The sequence below is a fragment of the Salvelinus alpinus genome, chromosome 15, assembly GCF_045679555.1.
Source record: "Salvelinus alpinus chromosome 15, SLU_Salpinus.1, whole genome shotgun sequence".
Lineage (NCBI taxonomy): Eukaryota > Metazoa > Chordata > Actinopteri > Salmoniformes > Salmonidae > Salvelinus > Salvelinus alpinus.
In genome coordinates, this window is record NC_092100.1 from 24,257,202 (window position 1) to 24,280,533 (window position 23,332).

General features: G+C 43.6%; 1 long non-coding RNA gene across 1 annotated transcript; it reads left to right on the forward strand.

The window, feature by feature from the left end:
- Positions 1 to 11,868: 11,868 nt before the first annotated feature.
- On the forward strand, positions 11,869 to 22,733 carry LOC139539267 (uncharacterized). The gene is made up of 3 exons (XR_011667903.1): positions 11,869 to 12,024; positions 12,102 to 12,193; positions 22,240 to 22,733. It is a non-coding gene; the product is annotated as an uncharacterized lncRNA (long non-coding RNA).
- The last annotated feature ends 599 nt before the right edge of the window (positions 22,734 to 23,332 follow it).

Genomic DNA, 23,332 nt, shown 5'->3' on the forward strand with positions numbered 1-23,332 from the left:
AGAGCTCTGAGACAGGATTGTGTCGAGGCACAGAACTGGGGAAGGTTACCAAAAAATGTCTGCAGCATTAAAGGTCCCACAGGAGACAGTGTCCTCATCATTCTTAAATGGAAGATATTTAGAACCACCAAGACTCTTCCTAGAGCTGGCAGACCGGCCAAACTGAGCAATCTGGGGAGAAGAGCCTTGGTCAGAGAGGTTACCAAGAACCCAATGGTCACTCTGACAGAGCTCCAGAGTTTCCCTGTGGAGTTGGGAGAACCTTCCAGGAGTACAACCATCTCTGCAGCACTCCACCAATCAGAACTTTATGGTAGAGTGGCCAGACGGAAGCCACTCCTCAGTAAAAGGCACATGACAGCCCACTTGGAGTTTGCCTAAAGACAACTAAAGGACTCTCCGACCGTGAGAAACAAGATTCTCTGGTCGGATGAAACCAAGTTTGAACTCTTTGGCCTGAATGCCAAGTGTCGCTACTGGAGGAAACCTGGCACCATCCCTATGGTGAAGCAAGGTGGTGGCAGCATCATGCTGTGGGGATGTTTTTCAGTGGCAGGGAAAAGGAGACTAGTCAAAATTGAGTGAAAGATGAATGGAACAAAGTACAAAGAGATCCTTGATGAAAACCTGCTCTAGAGCGCTCAGGACCTCAGACTAGGGTGAAGGTTCACCTTCCAACAGGAAAACGACCCTAAGCACATAGCCAAGACAACGCAGGAATGGTTTGGGGACAAGTCTCTAAATGTCCTTGAGTGGCACAACCAGAGCCCGGACTTGAACCCGATCGAACATATCTGGAGAAAATTTAAAATAGCTGTGCAGCGACCCTCCCCATCCAACCTGAGAGATCGAGAGGTGACCCTGGCTATCCGTAAATAAAAAAAAATAAAAAAAAATGGTGAGGAATTTGAAATGATTTAGACTTTTACTTTTGAAACTTAAGTATATTTTGCCATTTACATTTACTTTTGATACTTCAGTATATTTAAAACCAAATACTTTCAGACTTTTACTAAAGTAGTATTTTACTGGGTGACTTTCACTTTTACATTTTCTATTAAGGTATCTTGACTTTTACTCAAGTATGCCACATGGGTACTTTTTCCACCACTGGCAGAGGGAACTGTGTCTGTCTGCTACTCTTCTCTGCAACTCAATTTGTATATCATGGCTTATTGAGTTGTAGACTTTCCCACTGGCCTGAATACTGGCTGGCCTGCGTACCAAATCACCATGTTTAGGGGTTGAGGTAGAAATACATGGACTCAAATATAGATTTTATGCCTGAAAATATATCTGATTTGCAAATTAAAAGACTCACAGAATTCCAAGACAACACAGTACTCAGTTTTACCAAAACATTACTGTTGGTTTATTTAGTGTGTCACCAGGGCAACCTGTTAGCTACGTATGAGCTGTGTATTACTCGCTATCTCACTCTTGAGACTTAAAAACTTTTCCCAACTTCAAATGAAGACCTTCAAAGATACCGATTTTAGTTAGGAGGGTCCTCTTGTGTCCTCATCATATGAGTATATTTAACTTAATAAACCAGAGAGAATCCTAAGCATGTCTTGACAGCTGTAGAAGTATTTCTCGCGACTACATCAGGTGAAAACATCTAGGAAGAAAAGTAGGTTTTGCAAAAGTGGTACTGCAGTAAGTCTGATTAATTGTATGTTTCCCAAATAGGCCTAGAGAGGACAAATACCCCTGGGCTATACTAACTCCTGATTGCCCACCCTAGTCCTCATGGCACAGCACACCCAATCGTTATATGATTATATTATTACCTGTATGGTCATGGTGTGCCGTACTGTGTGGACTGGTGATAATACTGCTAAAACTGCCTACATTGTCAGCCATCTCCACACAGAAACTGTAAATAGGAAGAATTAACAGGCTATTTCTGAACAAATTCCTCAAAAAGTGAATTTCTCATCAGACAATAAAATGCATCTTATGAAAGAATAATCAATATTTAGCTTGACCCAAACAATTACAGTAAATCAGGTGAGCATTCAATCAACCATATTGGAAATGTTACAATAAGGATGGCGCATGAATAGCGAATGAAGATTACATTTTCTTTCAAGTGACTCAGCCTTGTTTTAATTTTTCAGATTTATTATTGTAATTGTTCCTCTAATCCAATTTCATTCCATGTATTTAAGAGCTCTCAGAATTCTCAGATGGTGACTATTCCACATTGATTGCCAAGTTCCCTTCCAGCAAACCAGGAACAATCACATAACATTAGCTACGATTCCAGTTAAGTTCTAGTTAGGGTTATATCTAACATTCGAACGATAACATCCCATAAACATTCCCAAAACATCTTTGGAATATTCTAACATTCACAAAAATGTTGTGCGCCACATCTGTAACAACCACCACAGAATATTCTCCAAAAGTTTTTATTAGGTTTTCAGGTAATGTAATAAGAAAATGTGTCAGTAATGTAATCCCAGCAAACCAAAATTGGTTCTGTGAATGTTTCCCCAAATATTTTTTAAGTTGTGGCAAATGTTCTCAGAACAAAAACACTGTCCAGTCAGGCTGATGATTATCGAATGTTTGTAAAAAAAAATTGATGCATGATGCTACCACCACCATGCTTCACCATAGAGATGGTTTCAGGTTTCCTCCAGACGTGACTCTTGGCTATCAGGCCAAAGAGTTAAATCTTGGTTTCATCAGACCACAGAATCTTGCTTCTCACGGTCTGAGAGTCCTTTAGGTGCCTTTTGGCAAACCCCAAGTGGGCTGTCATGTGCCTTTCACTGAGGAGTGTCTTCTGTCTGAACACCATAAAGGCCTGATTAGTGGAGTGCTGCAGAGATGGTTATCCTTCTGGAAGATTCTCCCATTTACACAGAGGAACTCTGGAGCTCTGATAGAGCGACCATTTGGTTCTTGTTCACCTCCCTGACCGAAGTGCTTTTCCCCCTATTGCTCAGTTTGGCCAGACAGCCAGCTCTAGGAAGAGTCTTGGTGGTTCCAAACGTCTTCAATTTAAGAACGATGGACGCCACTGTGTTCTTGGGGACCTTCAATGCTGCAGTAATGTTTTGGTACCCTTCCCCAGACCTGTGCCTCGACACAATCCTGCCTCAGAGCTCTACGGACAATTCCTTCGACCTCATAGCTTGGTTTTTGCTCTGACATGCACTGTCAACTGTGGGACCTTATATAGACAGGTGTGTGCTTTTTCAAATCATGTCCAAGCAATTGAATTTACCACAGGTGGACTCCAATCAAGTTGTAGAAACATCACAAGGATGATCAATGGAAACAGGATGTACCTGAGCTCAATGTCGAGTCTCATAGCAAAGGATCTGAATACTTATGTACATAAGTTATTTCTGTTTTTCATTTTTTATAAATTTGCTAAAAATTCAAAAAAACTGTTTTAGGATGCAATGTATATACAGTACAATACCAGTCAAAAGTTATGACACAGTCATTCAAAGGTTTTTCTTTATTATTATTACATTGTAGAATAATAGTGAAAACATCAAAACTATAAAATAATACATATGGTTTCATGTAGTAACCACAAAAGTGTTAAACAAATTAAAATATACTTTAGATTCTTCAAAGTAGCCACCCTTTGCCTTGATGACAGCTTTGCACACTCTTGGCATTTTCTCAACCAGCTTCATGAGGTAGTCACCTGAAATGCATTTCAATTAACAGATGCGCCTTAAAAGTTAAATTGTGGAATTTATTTCCTTCTTAATGCGTTTGAGTCAATCATTTGTATTGTGACAAGGTAGGGGTGGTATGTATAGACAATATGGACAGTATATGGATAGAATATGTAGTATATCTGAATAATAGTATGTACAGCAATAGATAAATAGGATAGGCCTGGACTAGAATACAGTATATACTTATGAAGTGGTTAAAACAGTAGGCAAACATTATTTAAACATTATTAATGTGACCAGTGTTCCATGACTATGTACATAGGGCAGCAGCCTCTGAGATGCATGGTAGACTAACCGGGTGGTAGATGGCTAGTGACAGTGACTAATGTTAAGGGCAGGGTACTGGGCGGAGGCCGGCTAGTGGTGTCTATTTAATAGTCTGATGACCTTGGATAGAAGCTGTTCTTCAGTCTCTCGGTCCCAGCTTTGATGCACCTGTACTGACCTTGCCTTCTGGATGGTAGCGGAGGGAACAGGCTGAGGTCTTTGATCTTCTTGGCCTTCCTGTGACTCCGGGTGCTGTAGATGTCCTGGACGGCAGGCAATGTGCCCCCGGTGATGCGTTAGGCAGACTGCCCCACTTTGGAGAGTCCTGTGGTTGCGGATGGTGCAAATGCCATACCATGCAGTGATACAACCCAACAGGATGCACTCAATGGTGCATCAACGGTGGGAATAGTATGGGTACCTTACAAGAGATACAGTTGCACAGGACATTCCCTTAATGTTGTAAGAATGTTGACAGAACACCTGGTCTAAGTTCTTTAAAGGTTCCCAGAACATCTCATTATCTGGGACGTTACAATAATATTATAATGATATTCAAAAAGGGAACAGCCGTGTATATCCCCCCGTAAGCGGATACCAAGACGGCCATCAAGGAACTTCACTGGACTTTATGCGAACTGGAAACCATATATCCTGAGGCTACATTAGGTAAAACTTATAGGTAACATTTTCTAAATGTTATGAAATGTTTTGAGGATCTCCAATACAAGTTAACATGTATATTGTGTGAACATCAATGGAATATTATGTTAAACCTTGTCACGACCTGACTTTAGTTATATTTGGTTTCTTTATTATTTGGTTAGGTCAGGGTGTGACAAGGGTGGTTTGTTCATTTTTTGTATTGTCTATGGGTTTATGTCTTGTCTAGGGTTTTTGTTATCTATGGGGATTTTGTATTGTCTAGGGGTAATTAGGTTGATGGTGGCCTGGATGGGTTCCCAATCAGAGACAGCTGTTTATCGTCGTCTCTGATTGGGGAGCCTATTTAGGTTGTCATTTTCCAAGTTGGTTTTGTGGGTAGTTGTCCTTGTTAGTTGCCTGGATGCACTACGTTGGATTCACGTGTCGTTTTGATATTTATTGTTTTGGTTGGCGACATCGGTAAATAAATAAATATGTACGCTCAAAACGCTGCGCCTTGGTCCACTCCTTTAAACAGCCGTGACAAACTTAAAACGAATATTTGAACGTAATAAAAACGGACTTATTTGGAAATTGCGGAACATTGTGGAAATGTTTTGTCCAATCTCTGTGAATATCAGATGAATATTATTGCAACATCCCATACAACTTAATTAAATGTTCTGGGAACCTTTAAAGAACTTAGACCAGGTTTTCTGTTAACATTCTTAAACATTAAGGGAATGTCCTGTGCAATCTAACTTAAACATTGTATGAATCACAACTAAGCATATTTTGTGTTTTGGCAAGCTATGTCACGCTCGTCTTTAGGTGGAAGAGAGGAGGACCAAGGCGCAGCGTGATATAAATACATCTTTTTTTTATTTGAAGATAAAACGAACACGAACACTAATACAAACTAGACAAAACAACAAACGACCATGAAGCTACAAAACGAAAGTGCAGACACAAGCAACTAACGTCACGACATAGACAATTACCCACAAACTACCTAATGCCTATGGCTGCCTAAATATGGCTCTCAATCAGAGACAACGATAGACAGCTGTCTCTAATTGAGAACCAATCCAGGCAACTTCAGACTTACATAAACACCTACACTGAACACAACCCCATGAACTCTACAAAACCCCCTAGACAATACACACACCCTAGACTAGACAAAAAACACACAAACATCCCCCATGTCACACCCTGACCTAACTAAAATAATAAAGAAAACAAAGATAACTAAGGCCAGGGCGTGACAGTACACCCCCCAAAGGTGCGGACTCCGGCCGCAAAACCTGACTCAGAAGGGGAGGGTTCGAGTGGGCCTTCTTACGGCGGCGGCTCGGGTGCGGGACGTGGACCCCACTCCACCATAGTCAATACCCGCTTTGGTGGCGCCTCTGGAGCGGCGACCCTTGCAGCGAGTCCCGGACTGAAGACCATCCTAGAGGGCGCCACTGGACGGAGGGGCGGCTCCGGACAGAGGGGCGGCTCCGGACAGAGTGGCGGCTCCGGACAGAGGGGCGGCTCCGGACAGAGGGGCGGCTCCGGACAGAGGGGCGGCTCCGGACAGAGGGGCGGCTCCGGACAGAGGGGCGGCTCCGGACTGGCGGGCGGCTCCGGACTGGCGGGCGGCTCCGGACTGGCGGGCGGCTCCAGACTGGCGGGCGGCTCATGACTGGCGGGCGGCTCATGACTGGCGGGCGGCTCATGACTGGCGGGCGGCTCATGACTGGCGGGCGGCTCTGGCAGCTCCTGACTGGCGGGCGGCTCTGGCTGATCCTGGCTGACTGACGGCTCTGGCAGATCCTGGCTGGCGGGCGGCTCTGGCAGATCCTGACTGGCGGGCGGCTCTGGCTGCTCCTGACTGGCGGGCGGCTCTGGCTGCTCCTGACTGGCGGGCGACTCTGGCTGCTCCTGACTGGCGGGCGACTCTGGCTGCTCCTGACTGGCGGGCGACTCTGGCTGCTCCTGACTGGCGGCGACTCTGGCTGCTCCTGACTGGTGGGCGACTCTGGCTGCTCCTGACTGGCGGGCGACTCTGGCTGCTCCTGACTGGCGGGCGGCTCTAGCGGCTCCTGACTGATGGACGGCTCTGAAGGCTCAGGACAGATGGGCGGCTTTGAAGGCTCAGGACAGACGGGCGGCTTTGAAGGCTCAGTACAGACGGGCAGCTCAGACGGCGCTGGGCAGACGGGCAGCGCAGGCGGCGCTGGGCAGACGGACAGCTCAGACGGCTTTGGGCAGACGGGCAGTGCAGGCGATGCTGGGCAGACGGACAGCGCAGACAGCGCTGGGCAGACGGCAGACTCTGGCCGGCTGAGGCGCACAGTAGGCCTGGTGCGTGGTGCCGGAACTGGTGGTACCGGGCTAAGGACACGCACCTCAAGGCTAGTGCGGGGAGCAGCAACAGGACGCACAGGGCTCTGGAGACGCACAGGAGGCTTGGTGCCGGAACTGGTGGTACCGGGCTGGAGACACGCACCATAGGGCGAGTGCGTGGAGGAGGAACAGGGCTCTGGAGACGCACTGGAAGCCTGCTGCGTGGTGTTGGCACTGGTGGTACTGGGCTGGGGCGGGGAGGTGGCGCCGGATATACCGGACCGTGCAGGCGTACTGGCTCCCTTGAGCACCGAGCCTGCCCAACCTTACCTGGTTGAATGCTCCCCGTAGCCCGACCAGTGCGGGGAGGTGGAATAACCCGCACTGGGCTGTGTTGGCGAACCGGGTACACCATGTGTAAGGCTGGTGCCATGCATGCCGGCCCGAGGAGACGCACTGGAGACCAGACGCGTTGAGCTGGCTTCATGGCACCTGGCTCAATGCTCAATCTAGCCCGGCCGATACGTGGAGCTGGAATGTACCGCACCGGGCTAAGCACACGTACAGGAGACACCGTGCGCTTTACCGCATAACACGGTGTCTGCCCGTACTCTCGCTCTCCACGGTAAGCTCGGGGAGTTGGCGCAGGTCTCCTACCTGACTTCGCCACCCACCCTTGTAGCCCCCCCCCAATACATTTTTGGGGCTGACTCTCAGGCTTCCAGCCTCGCTTCCGTGCTACCTCCTCATACCGCCGCCTCTCGGCTTTAGCTGCCTCCAGCTCTTCACGAGGGCGGCGATATTCTCCCGGTTGTGCCCAGGGTCCTCCGCTGTCCAGAATTTCCTCCCAATTCCTATAGTCGTGCGTTCGCTGCTGCTGCCTTGTATCACGCTGCTTGGTCCTGGTATGGTGGGTAATTCTGTCACGCTCGTCTTTAGGTGGAAGAGAGGAGGACCAAGGCGCAGTGTGATATAAATACATCTTCTTTTATTTGAAGATGAAACGAACACGAACACTAATACAAACTAGACAAAACAACAAACGACCGTGAAGCTACAAAACGAAAGTGCAGACACAAGCAACTAACGTCACGACATAGACAATTACCAACAACCTACCTAATGCCTATGGCTGCCTAAATATGGCTCTCAATGAGAGACAACGATAGACAGCTGTCTCTAATTGAGAACCAATCCAGGCAACCATAGACTTACATAAACACCTACACTGAACACAACCCCATGAACTCTACAAAACCCCCTAGACAATACACACACTAGACTAGACAAAAAACACACAAACATCCCACATGTCACACCCTGACCTAACTAAAATAATAAAGAAAACAAAGATAACTAAGGCCAGGGCGTGACAAGCTGTCTCTTGTTATGTACAAACTCTGTTCCCACAACCTGAGTAAATATTCTGGGAACCTTTAAATAACTCAGAAAGGCTGTTTTATCAACATTCTTGCAACATCAAAGGAATTTGTTGTGCAACCTGGTATAAACATTATCTGAATGTCAGGACAGTTTGTGTTTTGGGAACCAATCTCTTGTCATACCCCACAATGTTCCCATAACCTAAAGAAACATTCTGGGAACATTTAAAGAACATACGAAATGTGTTTTAGGAACTTTCTTGTAACATTAGGTGAATGTTTTTTGCACCCTAAAAGAAACATTGTAGAATCATCCGCACAACTGGACAGTTTTTGTGTTTTGGGAACATACCGTTTGTTCTGTCCCCACAATGTTCCCACCAGACTGTTCCCACAACCAAATAAAACATTCTGGAAACATTTAAAGAACAGACAAAATGTGTTCAAGGAACGTTCTTGTAACATCAGGCGAATGTTTTATTCAAACGTTCTATAATCATCAGCATAACAGGACAGTTTTTGTGTTATGAGAATCTTTTGCCACGACCTAACAAATGTTCTGGGAACTTTCACAGAACAAATTTTGGTTTGATGGGCTGCATCTGAAATTCCATTATCAGCCACCACAAGGATGTAATTGAGTCTGGACTGTCCATTTACTGATACTGTACGACCGCTGGAAGCATCTGTCCATTAATGACAGTTCAATAACAACAGATATTACAAACACGTTGGTCTCAGAGATGTTTTGCCAGTTACATTTTGAAAACGAATGTGTCGCAGTAGGTGAGGGGATTTGTCCATTATTTTATCAGCTGAGTTTAGATGTAATTGGTGAAATCCAATCTAAACGAATTAAAAGTATTTTAATGACATAGAAAGAGGAGGAAGGGAAGCGCTACTAAGGTACACTATAGTATATTTTGGTAGATAGAAGGTGCTCTTTGGTAAAAGGTGTAAATTGGTCATCAAAAAGAAAGGAGGACCAAGGCACTCTTCATATAATTAATTAAAATGCCTTTATTAGTATGGCATGTTCAATAGAAACAAAGTTGTTTAAAAACCGACGCGTTTCGGCTGCATGGCCTTCGTCAGGGAGTACAGAAAAAGGAGAATACAATGTCCTCTTTTGAAAGGCTTTTCCAATTAGCCCTAATTAGAAGAGGGAGTGGTTACCAAATTGGACACACCTAGTAAGCAATAATATACACATGAAAAGGTGAAATACTGTAGCTATGTTATCATGAGCATACAACTCCAAGCTAGAAGCATCAGAACACCCAGAGAGGCAGTTCCAACCCTAACCATGACTGGGAGAAGTGTCCAGAACAAGAAAGCAATATATTCCACAGTACTCCAGACCACAGCAAAACATGAACAACAGTCCAAACATAGCTAGAGGGCAATTGAGCAAAATGTCCACTAGATGACAGCAAATGGATCCATCACGACCCTACAGGAAGGGTGAGAAATCCATATCTTCATTTAAACCAGGGTACTTAGTGGCCTGTAGTTTGTAAATCCAAAAACCTTCCCTTTGGTTTAACTGTTTAAGACGGTCCCCTTTTCTAATAGAGGCCGGAACATGATCAATACCCATAGCTTGTAGGGAGGCAGGGTTACCATGGTGTAAGGACTTGTAGTGCCTTGCCATGGGGTAGTCTTCATTGCCTACCCGTATGGCGTACTTGTGTTCCGCCAAGCGATCTTGAAGGCGTCTCTTTGTCCGTCCAATGTAGAACACCTTGCACTGTGGACATTCCAGTCTATAGATGACATGAGTGGTTTTGCAGTTAATAAAATGCTTGAGGTAATACTCCATTTTAGAAGCTGTGTCAACAAAATACTTTTTCTGTGCAATATTACTGCAATGGTTGCACTGGTAACATTTAAAAGAGCCCTTGGGTTTGTGGTCAAGCCAAGTTTTTTGAGAGTCACCCGGAAGATAACTGTGGACTAATTTGTCATTTAGGGTAGGACATCTCTTAAAGCTTATGACTGGTGGTTCAGGAAAGACTTGGCGTAGTAGCGTATCACTTTGGATGATTCCCCAATTATTTTTAATGATTCTTTTAATGTTCTCTGCTTCAGTGCTGTATTTTGTAACAAAATACACTCTCTCTGATGTATCACGAGGCACTCCTCTTCGTAACAAGTTCTCTCTGTCAAGTAATCCAGCCCTTATACCTGCATCTTTCAGGACCTGAACGCTGTAGCCCCGATCCAAAAAGCGATTCTCCAATTCAGCAGATTTGACACTGTAGTCTGTTTCCTGATCGCAAATTCTACGGACTCTTTGGAATTGGCCATATGGAACCCCAAAGGCTAAAAGAGAATATTCCATATGGCCAATTCCAAAGAGTCCGTAGAATTTGCGATCAGGAAACAGACTACAGTGTCAAATCTGCTGAATTGGAGAATCGCTTTTTAGATCGGGGCTACAGCGTTCAGGTCCTGAAAGATGCAGGTATAAGGGCTGGATTACTTGACAGAGAGAACTTGTTACGAAGAGGAGTGCCTCGTGATACATCAGAGAGAGTGTATTTTGTTACAAAATACAGCACTGAAGCAGAGAACATTAAAAGAATCATTAAAAATAATTGGGGAATCATCCAAAGTGATACGCTACTACGCCAAGTCTTTCCTGAACCACCAGTCATAAGCTTTAAGAGATGTCCTACCCTAAATGACAAATTAGTCCACAGTTATCTTCCGGGTGACTCTCAAAAAACTTGGCTTGACCACAAACCCAAGGGCTCTTTTAAATGTTACCAGTGCAACCATTGCAGTAATATTGCACAGAAAAAGTATTTTGTTGACACAGCTTCTAAAATGGAGTATTACCTCAAGCATTTTATTAACTGCAAAACCACTCATGTCATCTATAGACTGGAATGTCCACAGTGCAAGGTGTTCTACATTGGACGGACAAAGAGACGCCTTCAAGATCGCTTGGCGGAACACAAGTACGCCATACGGGTAGGCAATGAAGACTACCCCATGGCAAGGCACTACAAGTCCTTACACCATGGTAACCCTGCCTCCCTACAAGCTATGGGTATTGATCATGTTCCGGCCTCTATTAGAAAAGGGGACCGTCTTAAACAGTTAAACCAAAGGGAAAGTTTTTGGATTTACAAACTACAGGCCACTAAGTACCCTGGTTTAAATGAAGATATGGATTTCTCACCCTTCCTGTAGGGTCGTGATGGATCCATTTGCTGTCATCTAGTGGACATTTTGCTCAATTGCCCTCTAGCTATGTTTGGACTGTTGTTCATGTTTTGCTATGGTCTGGAGTACTGTGGAATATATTGCTTTCTTGTTCTGGACACTTCTCCCAGTCATGGTTAGGGTTGGAACTGCCTCTCTGGGTGTTCTGATGCTTCTAGCTTGGAGTTGTATGCTCATGATAACATAGCTACAGTATTTCACCTTTTCATGTGTATATTATTGCTTACTAGGTGTGTCCAATTTGGTAACCACTCCCTCTTCTAATTAGGGCTAATTGGAAAAGCCTTTCAAAAGAGGACATTGTATTCTCCTTTTTCTGTACTCCCTGACGAAGGCCATGCAGCCGAAACGCGTCGGTTTTTAAACAACTTTGTTTCTATTGAACATGCCATATTTTAATGACAATTCAATGCTGGGCTCATCAGCAAAATAGAATGTCTCTCAGCAAAGTAAGTTATACTTTTTTGGGGGTGTTGATGCATGTTGACTAATTCAACCCTCTCAAACCCTGTTTTTCTGTTCACAGAAATGTCCTACTGCTCCCTCTATCCAGCCCTTTATGTTGCCAATGATGGTGGTCTTCGGATTCAACGTTTCTGTTAGTTTTATATGTTGCAGGTACTTTTTGACCATTTCACAACCTGTATTTACTGCTTGAGAATCAGTTCCTCCAATTTCTTTCCTCAGCACATACTGACTCTTGCATCAGGGAAGATAGTTTAAACGTGTTAACATAAACACCCACCCTGCACACTTCCAAACAAGTATGTCTGCAACAGAACATAATGAATTTACAAGTTAAGGTTATTATTCATGTTTTATTATTATTCATGTTTTGCTCATGTTTCTTTCAGTATTTTTCAGCATCCCTGCTTTCTTCTCTGATGAGCACATTGTCACGTTCTGACCTTTATTTCCTTTGTTTTGTCTTTATTTAGTATGGTCAGGGCGTGAGTTGGGGTGGGCAGTCTATGTTTGTATTTCTATGTTTTGCTATTTCTGTGTTTGGCCTGATATGGTTCTCAATCAGAGGCAGCTGTCAATCGTTGTCCCTGATTGGGAACCATATTTAGGTAGCCTGTTTTGTGTTGGGTTTTGTGGGTGGTTGTCTTCAGTCTTTGTGTGTCTGCACCAGATAGAACTGTTTCGGTTGTCACTTTTGTTGTTTTGTGTGTTCACCTTTATTAAAGTAAGATGAACAATTACCACGCTGCGCATTGGTCCTCCGATCCTTCTAACTTATCCTCCTCAGACGAGGAAGACGACAGCCGTTACACACATGCTTTATTCATTACAGCACAAATGCATGTTATTTTCAACGGGAAGATATCACTCAAATTATAATCTTACCTTTTTAGAAGTAAAATTCGGAATTGCTAGGGCAGTAGCGTACATCTGGTAAGTAAATAGCAGGTACTGTAGGTAGGTGGGAGTTTTACTTAATAATGCGTTGGTCAGACAGACCGCCCCACTTTATTAACTATTCTCTCCTTCGAGCTTCATTAGTCTGTCCTAGCTGTTGTGTGTTGCTATTGCTGTCAAAGCAGATCCAGTGTCACGGATCCCTCCGGAACTTTCATCACTCACACCTGTTCCCTATTTCCACTGATTAGTATTTGTATATATGTGCCCTTTGGTTTCCATGGTCTTGTCGATTATTGTTACAATGTCCGTTGTTGCGTGTGAGTACCTGTGCTGTGGGTTTTGGGTTTTCGTGCCCTTGTGGATTGCACAGATGATTACGGGTCTCGTCCCGTGTGATAATCATTGTGCTCTAGTGTTATTTATTCTAGGTACTCCTCGCTCTTTTGTTTGGGTTTCAACCCTGTGTTTTTGTTACTTGTTTGTTTGGTCTTCGCCCCCGTGCCCTTACACAGCACGCCGTAATTTGGGGTATAATACAAAACCCTATTACGCATTCCTGCGCTTGTCTCTAAAATCCTTTATACCAGCGTGACATCCAGTCTAGGTTGCTCATTGTCTTTGCTGGTCCTTCCCTACTATTCTTATCAACTTGACACCCACATCCTCCATAGGCTGTTCTGAGTCAACACTTCTTATATGTTTCTGAAATAACAACGTATTTTTGTCAGTCACTTACTATTTTGGTAATGTCAATGTAATACACAGATGACTATAGTAATCCCTATAATAATTGGTATTGCAATTGATCTTCATTGAGGTCAATTGTTGTTTTCTACATGTGTAACTAAAGATCTATCTTTGCCGCTTTAATATTCATAAGTACAGACGGTTCACATCGTAACCATAACAGCTAAGAGGCAGCTAATATATTTTTTTATGTGACTCTCCCAAATAACTTATGTGCCATCCATCTAGCCTTTCTGTCTCTGCTTCAGCACATGCATTGCTTTCAACTGTACCTTTGTGCTGGGCATCTCTTTGACTGGCGATAAGAGACATTAGGAAGAGAGCTATCAAATTACCTACGTTAAAATTGCCTGTAGGGGATAATTGACCACTTCCTGTTCATGGTGGGGGGATAATATGCTAGCCTTAGGAAACCACAGGTAACTTTCCAAATGAGCACTATGTACAATAATTAATGTTAGAGGGAGAGAGTGAGGTGGCTTTTAGAGCAGGACTGAAAGAAAGTACAAGAAAATAGCAAAGGGTTCAAGAAAACTTTCTTGACTTTAATAGTTCGGTGAAAGTGGTCCACATACTATACAACTTCACGTCATAAAAATATCACAGCAACTTGACTCATCAAAAAGTGAGACTTGTGACTTCCAGCAGAACCTGTATTTAGACCTTGTTCTTTGTGAATAAATTGATTTCAATGTCATTGATTTAAGAAATTGTTGAATAGAAAATAATTTCTTAAGAATTTGCTAAATGTGCTTAATCAGGCATACTATACACTCTTTGAAAAACGGGTTCCTAAAGGGTTCTTCGGGTGTCCCCATAGGATAACCATGTACCCATAGGGAAACCCTTTTAATAACCCATTTTGGTTAATTGTAGAACACTTTGGTTCCAGTTAGAACCATTTTGAGTTCCATGTAGAACCCGTTCTATGCCCGCTTCGAGGCAAGCAACAATGAAGCATGCCTAGGAGCACCAACAGTTCCGGACGACAGTGTGATCACGCTCTCTCTGAAGCCAATGTGAGCAAGAGATTTAAACATCAACATTCACAAGGCTGATGGATTACCAGGACATGTACTCAGAGCATGCATGGACCAACTGGCAAGTGTCTTCACCGACATTTTCAACCTCTCCCTGACCGAGCCTGTCATAAATACATGTTTCAAGCATTGAAAGGATGGTCATTTTTTTAAATTTACTTTTTATTTCACCTTTATTTAACCAGATAGGCCAGTTAAGAACAAGTTCTCATTTACAACTGCTACCTGGCCAAGATAAAGCAAAGCGACAAAAACAACAACACAGAGTTACACATGGGATAAACGAACGTGCAGTCAATAACACAATAGAAAAATCTATGTACAGTGTGTGCAAACGTAGTAAGATTAGGGAGGTAAGGCAATAAATAGGCTATAGAGGCGACATTATTACAATTTAGCATTAACACTGGAGTGAAAGATGTGCAGATGATGATGTGCAAGTAGAGATACTGGGATGCAAAAGAGAGCAAAAATAAATGTAAAAATAACAATATGGGGACGAGGTAGTTGGGTGTGCTATTTACAGATGGGCTGTGTACAGGTGCAGCAATCGGTAAGCTGCTCTGACAGCTGATGCTTAAAGTTAGAGAGGGAGATATAAGTCTCCAGCTTCAGTGATTTTAGTCATTCGTTCCAGTCATAGGCAGCAGAGAACTGGAAGGAAAGGGGGCCAAAGGAAGTGTTTGGGGATGACCAGTGAAATATACCTGCTGGAGCGCGTGCTACGGGTGGGTGTTGCTATGGTGACCAGTGAGCTGAGATGAGGCTGGGCTTTACCTAGCAAAGACTTATAGATGACCTGGAACCAGTGGGTTTGGCGACGAATATGTAGCAAGGGCCAGCCAACGAGAGCATACAGGTCGCAGTGGTGGGTGGTATATGGGGCTTTGGTGACAAAACAGATGGCACTGTGATAGACTACATCCAATTTGCTGAGTAGAGTGTTGGAGGCTATTTGTAAATGACATCGCTGAAGTCAAGGATCGGTAGGATAGTCAGTTTTAAGAGAGTATGTTTGGCAGTATGAGTGAAGGAGGCTTTGTTGCGAAATAGGAAGCCGATTCTAGATTTAATTTTGGATTGGAGATGCTTAATGTGAGTCTGGAAGGAGAGTTTACAGTCTAACCAGGCACCTATGTATTTGTAGTTGTCCACATATTCTAAGTGAGAACCGTCCGGAGTAGTGATGCTAGTCGGGCAGGTGGGTGCGGGCAGCAATCGGTTGAAGAGCATTCATTTAGTTTCACTAGCATTTAAAAGCAGTTGGAGGCCACGGAAGGAGTGTTGTATGGCTTTGGAGGTTTGTTAACACAGTGTCCAAAGAAAGGCCAGATGTATACAGAATGGTGTTGTCTGCTTAGAGGTGGATCAGAGAGTCACCAGCAGCAAGAGCGACATCATTGATATATACAGAGAAAAGAGCCGGCCCGAGATTTGAACCCTGTGGCACCCCCATAGAGACTGCCAGAGGTCCGGACAACAGGCCCTACGATTTGACACACTGAACTCTATCTGAGAAGTAGTTGATGAACCAGGCCAGGCAGTCATTAGAGAAACCAAGGCTGTTGAGTCTGCCGATAAGAATACAGTGATTGACAGAGTCGAAAGCCTTGGCCAGGTCGATGAAGATGGCTGCACAGTCTTTTATCAATGGCGGTTATGATATCGTTTAGGACCTTGAGCGTGGCTAAGGTGCACCCATGACCAGCTCGGACACCAGATTGCATAGCGGAGAAGTTACGGTGGGATTCAAAATGTTTGGTGATCTGTTTGTTAACTTGGCTTTCGAAGATTTTAGCAAGGCAGGGCAGGATGGATATAAGTCTATAACAGTTTGGATCTAGAGTGTCTCCCCCTTGGAAGAGGGGGATAACCATGGCAGCTTTCCAATCTTTGAGGATCTCAGACGATAAGAAAGAGAGGTTGAACAGGCTAGTAATAGGGGTTGCAACAATTTTGGCAGATAATGTTAGAAAGAGAGGGTCCAGATTGTCTAGCACAGCTGATTTGTAGGGATCCAGATTTTGCAGCTCTTTCAGAACATCAGCTGTCTGAATTTGGGTGGAGAAGCGGGGGGAACTTGGGCAAGTTTCTGCGGGGGGTGCAGAGCTGTTGGTCGGGGTAGGGATAGCCAGGTGGAAGGCATGGCCAGCCGTAGAAAAATGCTGAAATGATCTATTATCGTAGATTTATCGGTGGTGACAGTGTTTCCTAGCCTCAGAGCAGTGGGCAGCTGGGAGGAGGTGCTCTTATTCTCCAGTGTCCCAAAACTGTTTGGAATTAATGCTACAGGATGCAAACTTCTGTTTGAAAAATATGGGGCATGCTTTTTTAAGATTGTGAGGAAATCACTTTTAAAGAGCACCCAGGCGTCCTCTACTGATGAGATGAGGTCAATATCCTTCCAGGAAACCCGGGCCATGTTGATTAGAAAGGCCTGCTCGCTGAAGTGTTTTAGGAAGCGTTTGACAGTGATAAGGGGCAGTCATTTGACTGCGGACCCATTACGGACGCAGGCAATGAGGCAGTGATCGTTGAGATCCTGATTGAAGACAGCAGAGGTGTATTTAGAGGGCAAGTTGGACAGGATGATATCTATGAGGGTGCCCATGGTTACGGATTTAGGGTTGTACCTGATAGGTTCCTTGATCATTTGTGTGAGATTGTGGTCATCTAGCTTAGATTGTAGGACGGCCGGGGTGTTAAGCATATAAAAGTTTAGATCACCTAACAATACCAACTCTGAAGATAGATGGGGGGCAATCAATTCACATATGGTGTCCAGGGCACAGCTGGGAGCTGAGGGGGGTCTATAACAAGTGGCAACAGTGAGAGACGTATTTCTGTAAAGGTGGATTTTTAGAAGTAGAAGCTTGAATTGTTTGGTCACGGACCTGGATAGTATGACAGAACTCTGCAAGCTATCTCTGCAGTAGATTGCAACTCCACCCCCTTTAGCAGTTCTATCTTGTCGGAAAATAGAATGTAGAATGTAGAATGTGAGTACAGTGGAGGAAATACTAGGCATTGAGTGATGATGAGAACGGTTGTGTCTCTGGAGGCACCAGTTAAGCCAGGTGAGGTCTCTGCATGTGTGGGGGGTGGGACAAAAGAGCTCTCTAAGGCATGTTGGGCAGGGCTGGAGGACCTACAGTGAAATAAAACAATAATAACTAACCTAAACAGCAGTAGACAAGGCATATTGATATTAGGGAGAGGCATGTGTAGCCGAGTGATCATACGGTCCAATGAGCAGCAATAGGTGAGTCAGGGAGCTATTCGGTAGTCGCTACTATGCTAGACGAGCTGGAGACAGGGCAATTTAGAAAGCTAGTGAGCCGGGGCTAGCAGATGCGTCTTTGGCAACGTCGCAATGGAAAAGCCTGTTGAAACCTCCTCGGACAATTACGTCGGCAGACCAGTCATGATGGATCGGCGGGGCTTCGTGTCGGCACTAGGGTCCAGGCCAATTGGCAACAGAATTGTAGCCCAAGAATTAGCTAGTAGACTTCGTCGGCTAGCTGGGAGATGGGCCTAGCTCGAGGCTAGCTCAAGGCTAACTGGTGCTTGCTTCGGGACAGAGGCGTTAGCCAGCAGTAGCCACTCAGGTGGCAGCTAGCTAGCTGCGATGAACCGATGAAATTGTCCAGAGTTTGCGGTAGGAATCAGGTGACGTGGTAGAGGAAAAGCAGTACGATATGCTCTGGGTTGATATCGCGCTGTGCAGACTGGCAGGTATTGACCGAGCTGAAGCTAGCTGGTGTCCGAGTTTACGGTGAAGACCGCTAGCAGTGGCTAACTGACAACTAGCTAGTAGCAAGTTAGCTGGCTATCTTCTGATGGGGGTTCCGTATGTCGTACATGATTCATGATTTGCTCCATTTTTAGCACACGCTCTACATTAGCCCCTGTATTGTTTGTCGTGTAGAACGTTACATTGTTCACATTATTTTCAATAATTTGATGCATAACATTTGTAAGTTCTCTCAAAAGAAAAAATGTATTTATTCTCTCTAACATCGTAGACACATAGTTACCCATAGCTTTACGTCTAAATAACAAAATGTCACTCGGTCTCTTGGGATTTATTGAGCCAGAAAGTCATCACATCAGCCACCACAGCTTCCCGGTATTTATTGTCGTCCACCAGGGTGTGTCGGATTTCTTTGAGTTTCTCGTGGATGTAGATTGCCTCCTTCAGTTCATGTAGGAAGGCCTCGGTTACCCCGTAAACTCTGGGGATAGACGGCACAAGACCCATAGACTCCAGGGCTCTGACCAGCGCTGGTATAAACCTGCAGGACCAGTCTTTTCACCAGCTCCTCAAAATGATTGGAAAAGTAGTATCTAGGCGGGTCGTATAGGCACGGATGACGACGCTGGCTGGGATGATTGATCTCACAGCCGATGCATTTTTCTCGTTTATATTCTCCAATCACCACGTCTAAAAGTGTAGCTACAGAGGCCTTGATGGTGTCCACAAAAATAGTACTGACCACCCCATCAAACACATCCTCAGGCTGTGTAAATGGAGGTGGTGTCGCGGGTCTTGCCAGGGGGGAGTAGAGTGTCGGGCTGCGAGGCATAGAGTCCTTAGTGTCGGGCCCCCATGACGTATCGGAGTCCTTGTAGGTGGTATGGATATCCATGGTATATGATGAAATGAACAACTGGCTGCTTTTTTCCTTTTATTGTGGAACCAGGCCTTTGGGTATCTGGGCGTGGTTAACGCAGCCGCGTACTTAGTTTTCTTCTGACGATGTATCTTCTTGAGACTTGTTTGAATCGTAATCTTCACGATTCGTATATATTATGCACTTCCTTAAATGAACAAGGCTCTGCCGCTGTTGGCTCTGTAGGAATAAGCATACGCAGCCTGAAATCCCCAGTCAGGCCACCCTCACGGATGTTTTGGTTGCGGATTTCCTCGTTGCCGATATAGAACTCCACGCAGGCGCACGGAAGTCCATTCTTTCTTTGTATTTTCACCCTGTGAAATATTCTTAGGGTCATAAGGGTCATAAATCAAAATTTTGACATTTTGATTTTCCTCTTGTCCAGATGGGATTGGGCAGTGTGCAGTGTGATGGCGATTGCATCGTATGTGGCTCTATTGGGGCGGTATACAAATTGAAGTGGGTCTAGAGTGTCAGGTAAGGTGGAGGTGATATGATCCTTAACTAGCCCCTCAAAGCACTTCATGATGACAGAAGTGAGTGCTATGGGGCGATAGTCATTTAGTTCAGTTACCTTTGTTTTCTTGGGAATAGGAACAATGGTGGGCATCTTGAAGCAAGTAGGGACAGCAGACTGGAATAGAGAGAGATTGAATATGTCCGTAAACACTCCAGCCAGCTGGTCTGCGCATGCTCTGAGGATGCAGGATTAATACGCTTAAATGTCTTACTCACGTCGGCCATGGAGAACAAGAACCCACAGTCCTCGGGAGCAGCCCGTGTCAGTGGCACTGTGTTATCCTCAAAGTGGGCGAAGAAGGTGTTTAGATTGTCACGTAAGCAAGACGTCGATGTCAACGATGTGGCTAGTTTTCCATTTGTAATCTGTGATTGTCTGGAGTCCCTGCCACATATGTCTCTTGTCTGAGCCGTTGAATTGCAACTCCACTTTGTCTCTGAACTGACGTTTTGCCTGTTTGATTGCCTTACGGAGTGCATAAATGCACTGTTTGTATTCAACCATATTCCCAGTGGTTCCCTAGATGGCGCTGACAGACATGGCAGCTCTGCTTCTAGCTCCTAAATACTCTAACTTGATTGAGAGCCTGAAATGGCTTCTTGGTAGATAGTTATGAGGTTGGGAGATTGGGAACCTATCTGGTCAAGCTAAAGCCAACTTCATAAAATTGCTAGGTGGCTAGTAGTATTACCGAGAAACAACAACAACTTTAACAAATAAAGAAACAAATCTGAGATGGAACGTGACCCTGTGCCCCCTATGGGAATGTCGCCTCTGGATCTCACCATGGCTTGTAAAGTATCCCATCTACTAGTTTACCATTCTTATTTTACATCTCCCTCAAATCACAGGCTAAACAAACAACTGTTCTCTTAACTCTCCTTGCCTCCTCAACTCAGGCTCCAGTTACTAAGTCACTATGGGCAAGCCTAAAACGTCTGTCTCCCTTTAGACAGAACCTGTGGGAAAGAGATCTGCAAATGAGAGAGAGAGAGAGAGAGAGAGAGAGAGAGAGAGAGAGCATTCCCGAGCCCAAAAGTTGGATGCCAGTGTACATTCTTCGGTCGGAAGCTCGAAGAGCCAATGAAACATGAAATTGAATTAGAATCCCAGTGAGTTGAAGAGGCAACAGAGCCACACAAGAATGATAGACTTTCTCTTGCTTATTTCTCTCCCTGAAATCCTCAGAAAACGGAATGTATGTGTCGAATGCATGAGTCCCCTACACATTTTTTCATTCTTTGTCTCTTCAATATTTAATGGTGAGTGACTGTTGCTCTTTACAAGCATACCTTAAAATCACTATGTTATTGCCATGCAACTATTTGGCTAGAAGATACAGACATTACTATGAATTAGATGAAACACTGTGCCAAAATAAATCCTGCAAGATGATGCTTATTTTTCATGGCATAAATGGGGTTTTAGATACTGAATATTCTGTGTGAAATGGGTCTCAGGTGGTATTTCTGCCTTCAGCTAATTTTTGTCTCCAAGACTTGGATATGTAAAAAGCAAAGTCCGGAACCTGGATCTCTGCTAAACCACATGTAAATACATTGGTCACCTGACCCCCCTATTTCCTGTTACAGTCTCAAGGGAGGGGTTGGGGGGGATAAAGCTTTATGGTGTTGAAAGAAAGTATTTTGTGGAGGTTGAGATGATACTGAGCAGGTACATCTAAATTAGGATTCAGTGGAGTATGTCCAGTGCTTTTAAACCCTGTCACTGGTTAAATGAACCAGAAAGACACTCTTAGTAACGTGCCATGTGGCACCCTAAGAGGTTAGGCACAAAAGAGCCATTTTATTTATTTATTTATTTATTCATTACATAAAGACCGTCAGAAGAGGCTTTACAATAGCAGACGTAAATAAATCATAATAGCATGCTGGAAAGAGGCAGTATCAATTTTTAACAGGTAATGTCCAGCAGGGGATGCAGTCTGGAAGGGAATAGAGCTTACCAGTTTCTAGTCCTAAAACCCAGGAATGAGTTACCTCCGGTTCGTACAAAGAACAGGGTTTTGGGGAAAATGCCAAAAATAAAGTTTGAGGTTAACATGGCTTAGGGGATCTTATATGTTTTGTTCTATGAGATAATATCAGTCAGTTAACATGCCCTTTATGAATCATGAAGCCTTTATGTCCTTTATGTGCTTATTTTAATTACATAAATGCTTTCAAATTTACAAAAAGTGACGTTAGCTGATTAAAATGATCTCATTGAACAAAACGTATAAGATCTCCTTAGCCAGTGTTTACCACAGACCTTATTTTCGGCGTTTATCCAAAAACACCATTAATTTCTCCATAGGCTTTGTCCAACGAACCATGGCGGAGTTAGTACCTACAAGAAGACACCATTGCTATTTCTCTCTATGGCGTGGAGGAGGAGGAAGAGAAGAGGAACGGAAGGGGAGGAGAATCAGAGAGGAGGTTTAGGGGAGCAGACTTGAATTGTTGTCGTGATTTGCCTCCTTTATTGAAGAGAGAAAGGAATATACTTCACTGTTTAATAAAGCAGAAATATAACATAACACAATCCTTTCATTAATTGTCTAGTTTTTGTTGTTGTTGAGTAAATTGGAAATGTAGAAAAGTGACCCGCACAACATCTTCCCAGAAGTAATGAAACAGTTGCTGTACCCACAATAGGAATGATTTTTACTAGGATTATTATGAAGAAATTGTTGTCTATACAGAGGCGTATGCACTTTATATTCAAAATCAATGACTTGTGACTGGGTCTCTTTGGACTCTGAAAGAACTTAAATGCTTGCATGACTAATTAAACTCTATATCCACCAATGTTTCACATTTTGTATGTTCTTTAGAAATGATTGTGTGTGTGTGTGTGTGTGTAAAGTATTACTGTTCTCTGATTTTTAATTAATAGATTTCAGTGTAACAATGTGTATGAATTTTTCTTTTTTTGCAAAATGCTAAATAGTATGTCCATTGTTTAGCTGGAATGGAATGTTCGTATCCTGTATAGGGTTATATAAGGAGGGTATATTACTGGAAACATTCAAAGTTTACCAGTAAACTACCAGAATTTTTGTATCTTTCAAGGATTTTATGTAATCTATCACACGACATCTAATGGCCCTTTTGGGTACTACAGATTATGTAAAATATCTGAAATAATTAAATAATATTATTTAAAAATATAATGACAAAGCTGTAAAACATAATCTTAAATAAATGAATACCATTGTTGTTTAATAGGATGGTTTCAGCAAGAAATATCCTTGATTTGACTTTTTATACACACTTATTTATTTTACTATGGCAATATATATTTGTTTTCAATGTTTGGCATCAAACTGGTGGCAGGTTGGAAGAAAAGTCAATAGTTGGAAAAGTTGCAGAGTTAATTAAAAAACATATTTAAATTTTTTATTTAA